Genomic DNA, 11257 nt, shown 5'->3' with positions numbered 1-11257 from the left:
CGCTCTTCTGCCTTTTCATCAGTACCTTAGGAGATGGTATTTAAAACGTCAAAGAATGTTTAACCAATATTGTAGAGAGTAAACTTCAATTTAAATTTTACATCTCCAATTAAATATACTTTAGTGAATTTTGAAACCATCAACTCCTTTCTCTCTCCTCTCTGCTCTGTTAGGAAGTAAAAAAAAAAAAAAAAAAAAAAAAACTGAAAAGTTATTTGAAGGCCATATATGACATTGAATTTTTTTACATTCCTTATATATTTTAGAAACAATTCTGAGAGATTAGTCTAACCCAATCTTATGAGTGAGTCTTTGTATTAAATATAAAACCTGCACTTCGGCTGGTTAAAAAAAAATAAATCGCTATATTTATTTTGATCATTACTGCCTCCCATTTTCCAACTCTTAATGTTCGTATTTTGTAAAAGTCAGTATTATCTATTAACTAAGGATTAACAGGAACCTACGTATAGGGTTTAAGGTTATTTAAGTTGGCGAATCAGTCAGTCTGTTGATTAAAGAATAGTTTTTTTTGTTATATAAATTGTCTTTATACTTTATAATAACGAGGACAAGACTATGCAACGGCAGCCACCGGCGTGGCTCAGTCGGTTAAGGCGCGTGCCTACCGGTCTGAAGTTGCGCTCGGACGGGAGTTCGATTACCTGGTTGGGTTTTTTCCGAGGTTTCCCCAGCCGTAAGGTGAATGCCAGGTAATCTATGGCAAATTCTCGGCCTCATCTCGCCAAATACCATCTCGCTGTTGTAGTGAATATAGGGGCATTTTATTTCAAGTGTACATGTTTTTCCCCTCAACATCATTAAGTTCATCAGGACTTGCTCCTAGTATGCCTGATGAATGAAGCCATAAACCTGTTTCTTGAATATATGGGTAAAATGCAGAGTCTTAAAATTTTGAAGTTTTGTGTACGCAAGATTCAAAAATGGACAAACATAATTCTTAACAATACAAGTGAACAATCTAAGCCAAACTGAAAACTGCTGTCAAGGCATTAACAACATGCTTAACTCCAATGTTCTATAGTGCTGCTCTTCTCAAATGTGCCATTTTACCCCTCTATTTTGACAGCCTCACACCTACGTGGCACTCAAAACAATCCTAATATCATAAAAGTGGGTTTCTATTATCAAATGTTGCAAGATGACTTTAAATGTGTTAAAATGTACAATATATGTATCTGTTGTGACAATTTATTGATTGTAGCAACTGGTATGGAGCTAAAACAGTTGTTTGATTTGTTCAGTCTAATATTTGGTTCAGAAAGATAATTATATTTCGTGCTGTAACTGTGAAATTTAGATCTATTAACATAATTGTTGAAGTTATGTCAGCATCTAATAAACAGGTTAGTATGCATAGATTTACGACAGTTAAAATTTTTACTCTGATGAATAAAGATCTAGAGAGTGTAACAAAAGTTTCTGGTACAGTGAAAATTGTTGTTGTTTTTTTTTTCAAATATTTGATGGTAAATATTACATTTTCAGCCAAATTATTCATAAAGGATTCCATCACACCACAATCAAGTAGCTCCAACTCCTACACCATAAAATTTGATCATGGTTCCTGAGAAAATGGAAACTCATTTGATGGTAGTTACCACATGTCTTCCAGATCATCTGTTTGCACCCAACAAGTTAAACAAAAGTTCCTATGCATTATGTTGATCCAATGGAAATAAGTCAAGCAAGATGTGATAAAATGACGACTGCCTGCATACCGAAACCTGTCATTCCTTTGCTCAACCACACAGAAAAGCGAGTCATGAATACTGTAATATTCTGAGAATTTAGTGTATTGGTTCCAGGTACGTGTTTTTAGCTGGATGACTCAATAGCTACTGAGGATACGACAGTACTTAAAGCCCTGAAACTTTTTTAAGTGTTTTACTAGCCACCTGTAACATTTTAGTATTATGCACATTTTAATGATTTAATGGAAAACACTGTTGAATAACGACTAACAATTTAACACGTCAGAGTTTTACCATATTTCAATAAATTGTCGTCTAGGGCAATGAAGGACTTCAAGAGCAGAAAAAGAAGCCTCTCCTTCTCCGCAGCTATACCATCACAGACACCTGATCTGTTTGGTTCAGCCAGTTATTTCTGACATAACTCACTTTAAAATAAGTAGGCGTACACTGTCAAAAATAAAGTACAGGGGTAGGTCTGTGAGATTGCTATTGGGGCATTACTAAATAGTATTTCTGTTTATAGCATTTTTAACTGAGACAATGTTGAAAACGTGGTAATCTATCTCCTCCAGCTTTAAAATAATATCGCTTCCAAACAAATACAAATGTTCGGCTTTTATGGTTGCAACACGCAAGATATGTGCTACATCTAATTAACGTGTGTCCAAACTTTGTGCAATAAAAACTGTGAATTTCCTTCTGCCTGACCAACTATTATATTCCCACTCTTGTATTCAAACGGGGCTTTGAAATAGATTTCATCCACGAGCAGTAAGACAATTTTATCTTCGTCTTTTAGATATTATACTTTCTTGGGGAAATAATTTAAGAAATTTGAAGACTGTTGATCTATTGTTGTATTTGTGGAAAAATTGTTGCAGACCCTACTTAATGTAATTTCAAAAGGCAACAATAAACCTGAATTGCTTCTTATGTATCTGTAATAGTGTAGCCTATGGATACAGATTGTACCAGTGACCAGAAAACCATGAACTTCCATGATAATCTCATGCTGACTTCTTACAATTTAACAAAGAAATTTGTTGAACTATAAAATTAGCAAACTATTTGGCTTTTTCCTGGCAGATCGATACACAAGCTGTTTAGCAAGTGTTGAATCAATTCCAGTTTGTCAGTAACTGCATAGTCTTAGTTTTTAAATCTAACACTAATTTCATTTACTATAGTGTTTAACTTACATATGTGTAAGTGACATATGTAAGTTAAACACTGGAAGAGTTGCGTTGTCTATCCTTCTTACTTGTATATCTTTCACATGCACTATAACTAATCACTATTAATAACTACATAATAGGCTACAGTATTCTGGGTAAGGAACTTCACAAATTAACAACAAACACACAGAGGTATCTTTCGTCATTAGTACCCAATCACTGTCCAATTGCGATTTAGAAGTAAGTTCATCTAAAGAATTAAATATCATTTCCATTTGTTTATTATACATAGATAAACTCTCCTCCATTGAACCATTTAAGGCGATTGTATTGTAGACGTTCCCTACGATCAATAGGATTCTCCCTGGATGATGATGCTTCACAAAGATATGAAGGACAGTCAGGAAGTTTTGAAGGCACGTATCTGAAATAAACTTTACATATGAAAACTATTTCGGATTATGGTGAAGATTTTATGCAATTCTTATTTAATTATAGTTTATAGAATGGAAGCAAAATAAACAATAAAAGAAAACAATGTGTCTTATTGGTGTTGAGGTCATAACTTCAAACCTGGAGCAAAATAATAATTCTGAGTCTTTCAGGATGTGAACAAGTCGCAGTACTGTATTAACAAATTACATTAGTGTATAGGAAGCTATTAGAGCTTATGTAGCCTAACTAATTTCTCTTTACAAATTGTAACTTAGCTTTCTTAAGACGAGCACGTTACATTTGTTGTTCATAATCTCCCAGTCTTCGAATCACGCCTAAACATAATTAGTAGTGGGTTTTAAAATACTTTTTGTTCTTTTAGATAATTGTGTGTGTGTGCACACACCTACCTGTGCGTTTTTTTTTTTTCAATGCACAAAATGTAGGTTAAACAGTCTTGAAAATATGTGTAACTGTTGTAAGGGGCAAAGGAACTGGCCATGCTACCGCATTATATCCTAGCCTAGTTGCCTCATACGTGGTGTCTTCTTGGTATAACTTGTGAGGTTCATACCAGTCTTTGGACAGTTGACAGTTTATAATTTTTTAATTCCTTGAATTAAAAACTTACAAAAATTGGATTATGATAATTTATTTCATATAAAAACAAGCTTATACAGTACATTTTAATGGTAACTAGGTAGCCAACATATTAGGCCTATGTATAAATAAATTTGTGTAATTATTTACACATTAGGTATATGGTACTAAATTTGTTATATTAATGTTATATCTTTTTATATAATAACATTAATTAACTTCCACTAAGTATCATTTAGCAATTCTAAAAGATAGGCCTATTTAAGTCTATATTAGTTTTATTGATATAAATATTTATACATTTTGAACATTTTTTGATAGTATTTTCAAGAATTTAAGTTGGGCCTCATCTCGCCAAATACCATTTCGCTATCACCAATCCCATTGACATTAATAACCTAGTCGTCATTAAAGTGTCGTTAAATGATCAAGTAAGAAAAAAGACAACAAATATACAGGTGAAGCTTGTGGTGGCGAAGAATGTAAAGTGTCTGTGATGTCCAAGAAAAGAAGTACTACAAATGGCTGACATATTGGTATATTCGTCATATGACATTACACAGGAAATATCACCTCATATGGTTGTAAACAACGGTGCATATTTTGAATTTAAAAATATATTTTAGTGTAATCTAGTGTTTTGTATAATAAGAACTGTAGACAGTGTATAAGTTAAGTTTTTCACAAGATGTGATGTATTACAGTGCATTTAGAAACAATTAGTAATCTACATGACAGAAATGTTTGTGTGTCACAACATATTTGCAATATTTTATTTCTTAATGGCACTGTTAATTTTTTGTAAAGTTTGTGATTTAGCAGTTACATGTACTACACAAGTGTCTTAATTATTTGGAATACAACTGAATGCATTTATGTCATTTGCCACAACAATATGAATATTTTTCCATTTTGGTAATACATCAAATGGCAAGAAAATGTTCGTGTATCATACCATACAATATTTAATATTTTTTACATTATTAACTATTCCTTTTCTTTAAGAATTTGTGTTTATATATAGGAATGCTTATGTTAAAAGAAATTATCTTTTTCATGAACTATTAAGTATTTAATTATATATCCTATGAAGATCATAGTTACTTCAAAAATGTTACGTGTGTCACTATGGAATGACCCTGATACATAAGGGGTGGCCAATGTTCTAAAATATATTTAACTACAGTGGTTGTTGGGCTGATTTAAATTACTATCTTGACTCTTTTACACACCATTACATATGTTGTGCATAACACAGTAATTCAATATTTACTGCTTTTACTGCTTTTAACCCGCCAATGAATATAGATTTCTGGACATGGCTGCATATGCACCTGTCCTTAACTTTGTACCCTACAGAACATAGATATGACTTAGCCGATTACACACAAAATTTCTGCAATTTTTTTAATGGCAGAATGCCCGTAACTACATTTAGCACTTTCGTGACTGAACTGATTTTATACACCCACTCGACAATTGATTACATCATTACTTATTTTACATAAATCTTGAGCAGAATACAATATTACATAGACATTACAGACAATGAATTTCACCAACAGTTAGAAAAATAGCAATTCATTGTGACCCATGTAAAGTACATAAGAAATTTTTATAATTTTATAATTTGCAACACCGTTCTTTCTTAGGAAATCATTCACTTTTTTCACATAATTGTTCCCTAAATTATTAATCTTCTTCTTCGTAGGTGTGACAGTCGGCTTCAGGCCATGACTGCCTTCACCACATTTACTAAATTATTGACGATAGGCGATATATTAGACTGGACAATATTTTTTCCACATTCTGACCTACTATACATTGAAGGGCTGATAATAAATTACATGATATATTGTCTACAGAAATTCTGAACAACACCTTTTGCTGATTTTCTTGTTGTAAAAAAAATTCTTTGTTGTGACCTAGAATTTTCTGAATAATTGCAAAAATATATGACACTAATGTTACAACATCTGTACTAGGAATCATAATTGACCTCTGTTCATCTGACACATCAAATTATTTCTTACATCTCTAGTTTCATTACCATCACTACATACAAAAATCTTACAATTACCACTCTTTAACTCTCTTAATATTCTATAAGAACAATAGCCTCTAATTTAATGCAACAGAGTCATTCCATGCCAAATCAACACAAAGAAGTGCAATATTCAACCTGACCTCTTTTGAGTTAATACGCATGTATGTACTAAGTAGCACATATTTGTGTAAAATTTTAGCTCTCTAGGTTTAGAACTTTATGTGATACAGGGGATCAAATTGACGAAAGAAAAACATTTTTCCATACAAATCCTTTTCATTTAATTAGCATAACATTTTTCTTTATCATTTCATTGGATTGAAAGAGGTATCAATGAAACTTAGCTAATGAAAAAAAACCCTTCCAAATTTAGTTTGCAAGGTCATGTAATTTGACCTTTGACCTCGAATAACTCAAAATATGTCATTTCTAAAAATTCTGGAAAAAAAAATTCTTAAACTAATCGTTCTCTATTAATATACATAATAATGGGCCACGTAAATGTTGCGTACCTACCTGTAGAGGCAATTATTTAACTGGTTCGAAAGTGAGTGTATTTTTATTTCCTAAGGATAAAGATTTACGCCGGAAATACATCAGGGTGATGCATCGGGATAATTTTGTCAGTCAATGTATTTTTATTCCCTAAGGATGAAGATTTACGCTGGAAATATGTATATCAGGGAGATGCATCGGGATAATTTTGTCTCAAATAAATGTGAGGTAAGTATTTAGTAGAATATGAATAAGAGGTTATCTAACATCAACTGCTATGTAGCCTGTGTTGTAAAACTTAACTTGAGAAACAAAAACTAATGAGTATTAATTTGTTTCGCAAGTACGCGAGTTACAATTTGAAACCCAGAATATTGAAAGAGAAGCATCAGTGTGTGATTCGAAGACTGGGAGATTATGAACAACAAATGTAACGTCCCCGTCTTAAGAAAGGTAAGTTGCAATTTGTAAAGAGAAATTAGTTAGGCTACATAAGCTCTAATAGCTTCCTATTCACTAGTGTAATTTGTTAATACAGTACTGCGACTTGTTCACATCCTGTGAAGACTCAGAATTATTATTTTGCTCCAGGTTTGAGGTTATGACCTCAACACAAATGAGACACATTGTTTCCTTTTATTGATTATTTTGCTTCCATTCTATAAATTATAATTAAATAAGAATCGCATAAAATCTTCACCATAATCTGAAATAGTTTTCATATGTAAAATTTATTTCAGATACGTGCCTTCAAAACTTCCGGACTGTCCTTCATGTCTTTGTGAAGCATCATCATCCAGGGAGAATCCTATTGATCGTAGGGAACGTCTACAATACAATCGCCTTAAATGGTTCAATGAAGGAGAGTTTATCTGTGTATAATAAACAAATGGAAATGATATTTAATTTTTTAGATGAACTTACTTCTAAATCGAAATTGGACAGTGATTGGATACTTATGACGAAAGATACCTCTGTGTGTTTGTTGTTAATTTGTGAAGTTCCTTACCCAGAATACTGTAGCCTATTATGTAGTTATTAATAATGATTAGTTATAGTGCATGTGAAAGATATACAAGTAAGAATGATAGACAACGCAACTCTTCCAGTCATGGTAAGTGACATATGTAAGTTAAACACTATGGTGAATGAAATTAGTGTTCGATTTAAAAATTGAGAATATGCAGTTACTGACAAACTGGAATTGATTCAACACTTGCTAAACAGCTTGTGTATCGATCTGCCAGGAAAAGAGCCAATTAGTTTGCTATTTTTATAGTTCAACAAGTTTCTCTGTTAAATTGTAAGAAGTCAGCATGAGATATTCGTGGAAGTTAATGGTTTTCTGGTCACTGGTACAATCTGTATCCATAGGCTACATTGTTACAGATACATAAGAAGCAATTCACATTTATTGTTGCCTTTTGAAATTACATTAAGTAGGGTCTGCAACAATTTTTCCACAAATACAATAATAGATCAACAGTCTTCAAATTTCTTAAATTATTTCCCCAAGAAAGTATAATTTCTAAAAGACGAAGATAAAATTGTCTTACTGCTCGTGGATGAAATCCATTTAAAAGCCCAGTTTGATTACGAGAGTGGGAATATAATAGTTGGTCAGGCAGAAGGAAATTCACAGTTTTTATTGCACAAAGTTTGGACACACGTTATTTAGATGTAGCACATGTCTTGCGTGTTGCAACCATAAAAGCCGAACATTTGTATTTGTTTGGAAGCGGTACTATTTTGAAGCTGGAGGAGCTAGATTTCCATGTTTTTGACATTATCTTAGTTAACAATGCTAAAAACAGAAATACTGTTTCATTATTTAGTAATGCCCCAATAGCAATCTCACAGAGCGACCCCTGTACTTTATTTTTGACAGTGTACGCCTACTTATTTTAAAGTGAGTTATGTCAGAAATAACTGGCTGAACCAAACAGATCAGGTTATTAGATTTAAATGTTTCTGTGATGATATAGCTGCAGAGAAGGAGAGGCTTCGTTTGCTGCTCTTAAAGTTCTTCATGCCATAGACGGCAATTTATTGAAATATGGTAAAACTCTGACGTGTTAAATTGTTAGTCGTTATTCAACAGTGTTTTCCATTAAATCATTAAAATGTGCATAATACTAAAATGTTACAGGTGGCTATTAAAACACTTAAAAAAAGTTAAAAGTTTCAGGGCTTTAAGTACTGTCGTATCCTCAGTAGCTATTGAGTCAGCCAGCTAAAAACACGTACCAGGAACCAATACGCTAAATTCTCAGAATATTACAGAATTTATGACTTGCTTTTCTGTGTGGTTGAGCAAAGGAATGACAGGTTTCAGTATGCAGTCAGGCAGTCGTCATTCTGTCACACAACAGTTGTCTTGCTTGACTTATTTTCATTGGATCAACATAATGCATAGGAACTATTTTTTAACTTGTTGAGTGCAAACAGATGACCTGGAAGACATGTGGTAACTACCATCAAATGAATGCTGGGAATTACCACATATCTGTCAGGCAGGTTTATGAAACAGAAGCAAAATTAAGAGTACAAATTTATTTGCAGTTAATTATGAGATCGAACAAAGTAGGAACTATCTTAATATCACAAAATTAAATCTATGTAAATGATTCAACGTGAAAGATGGTAAATGATGTACATCATGAATTTAATGTTACTGTAATGGATGATGACATAAATGATTTAGATGAGAGTACTTTTCCTGTATTGAGTCATTCCATGCCAAATCACTCAGCCCACAACCTTACATCCTCTGATCTTCATCAAATTCGACATATTTGCAGACCTTGTTAAAGTAAATATTCATATAAAATTTTAGGTTCATATCTTATATACTTTAAGGAATACAGGACTTCAAAGAATTTAAAAAATAAATGATTTTCTAGCATATGACTCTATTTATTGGTATAACTCAAATAATAGGCCTAATTAATTTACAGACATGGGAAAGGCCTTAATCGAAAAGTAATGAAAAAACCTTTCAAATGATATATATTTATATATAACACAGCTATGTTTGTAATCATTTAGTTTCCAAGGTCATGTAATTTGACCTTTGAACTTGAGTAACGCAAAATATGTCATCTCAAAAAATTCTGAAAAAATTACACAAATTAGCAATATTAACTTCGTAATTACCCAGAATATCAAACTGGGACGCTAACATGTGATCATGAAATAAAATTTCATACAGTGAAATATACATCATAAAGCAATGTAAAAGTGAATTGGTCAGACCTAAAAGGCATTAACTTATGTGAGTTTTTACAAGTTTTCAGGAGAAGGAAAAAATGTATTTTCAAAAGATTTTTTGTACACATTTTTCACTCATTCAGTATTGTAGAGTACTGACAGACACGACGTTTTCAATAATGGATAAATATTTGGAGTTGTTTAATCATTTAAAAATAATTGTTATATAAAACTGACATAATGCCTTTTAGCACGGAAATTGATTTCCAGTACTGGAATCAGTTTGAAATTTTATATATCTTTATTTTTATTCACCGAAATATGGTTATAGAATATTAAACAGTGTTAAGAAGTAGTCTGCTGTGTTTATCCAGTAGTAATACAAGACATAATAATTCAATTTTTAAACTATAGGTATTCAAAATTAATAACAAATACCCGCTCGATGATAGTAATAGGTTTACTTGTATAAAAAGTCGTCAAGTCGTTATTTAAAATATATATATATATATATATATATATTTCTTTTTTAAATCAGCAAAAAAAAAAAAAAAAGCTGTTCAAATTCATTATGTTATATTCTCTATCCATTACTGATTTGTTATCATCTCCTCCCCTGGCTGTAGTATCTCCTGCAGGCTATTTCAGAATTTTTTTTTTAAACTCAGTGCCTTAGGTTTCACACATTTAACTAATATTTTAATATCCTGTATCTTTTTAGAATTGGTTCGTTCTTTTCCATCATAATATGTTTTACTTTGAAACTTAGTGCAAAGAATGTTTAACTCTGACTTTTTCAGAGTGTCTATTTCATTGAAGAAACATTGTAAAATCTGAAATATACAAGATGTTAAAAAAAGTATCCAATAATTTAGGAGGTGATAGTATGCATCAAAACAAGAAAATAATGTCTAATAGACATGAGTCCTACAACACATACTTTCGGAGCTCTGTACACTTGCTCATAGGAGGTGCTCAATGTGACGTCCATTTATGGCAATGCATTTCTCTGCCCTACAATACTGCAGACTACCAGATAATCATACCGTAGTTGACACCTGGCATGGAATAATGTTAGGTCGCAAGGAATACTGAAAACAAAAGTCTGGTTGCAGATTTGAGCGGGAATCATCAGAGATGGTGGTGTGAATTTTCATAATCAGCATGTGTGGGCAGATGAAAATCCCCATGCAGTTGAAGAAACAAGGCATCAGCACCGATTCTCAATCACCGTATGGGCAGGCGTTCTTAGTGACAGATTAATGGGGCCACACGTGCTACCACAGAGATTAACTGGGGATAGTTATCAGGACTTTCTTATTAACATATTAAGACAAATGGTGAGTGATTCCTTACGCCGAAGGGCAGAGGAATGCATTGCCATGAATGGACGTCACACTGAACAGATTTGTTGGGATTCTTACCATTAGGGATTATACTGGACACCAAATTGACATGGTAACACCTTATATGTTAAACTTTCAAGATTAATTTATTTATTAAGGCTTTTAAAACATCTTATCCCCAAACATATCTTCAAAAACTCATATTATGCACTTCTCTATGGTGTAATATCT

The sequence above is a fragment of the Periplaneta americana genome, chromosome 16, assembly GCF_040183065.1.
Source record: "Periplaneta americana isolate PAMFEO1 chromosome 16, P.americana_PAMFEO1_priV1, whole genome shotgun sequence".
NCBI classification, from domain to species: Eukaryota; Metazoa; Arthropoda; class Insecta; order Blattodea; family Blattidae; genus Periplaneta; species Periplaneta americana.
The sequence above is the reverse complement of the archived record's forward strand: the minus strand, read 5'-3'. Positions refer to the sequence as shown.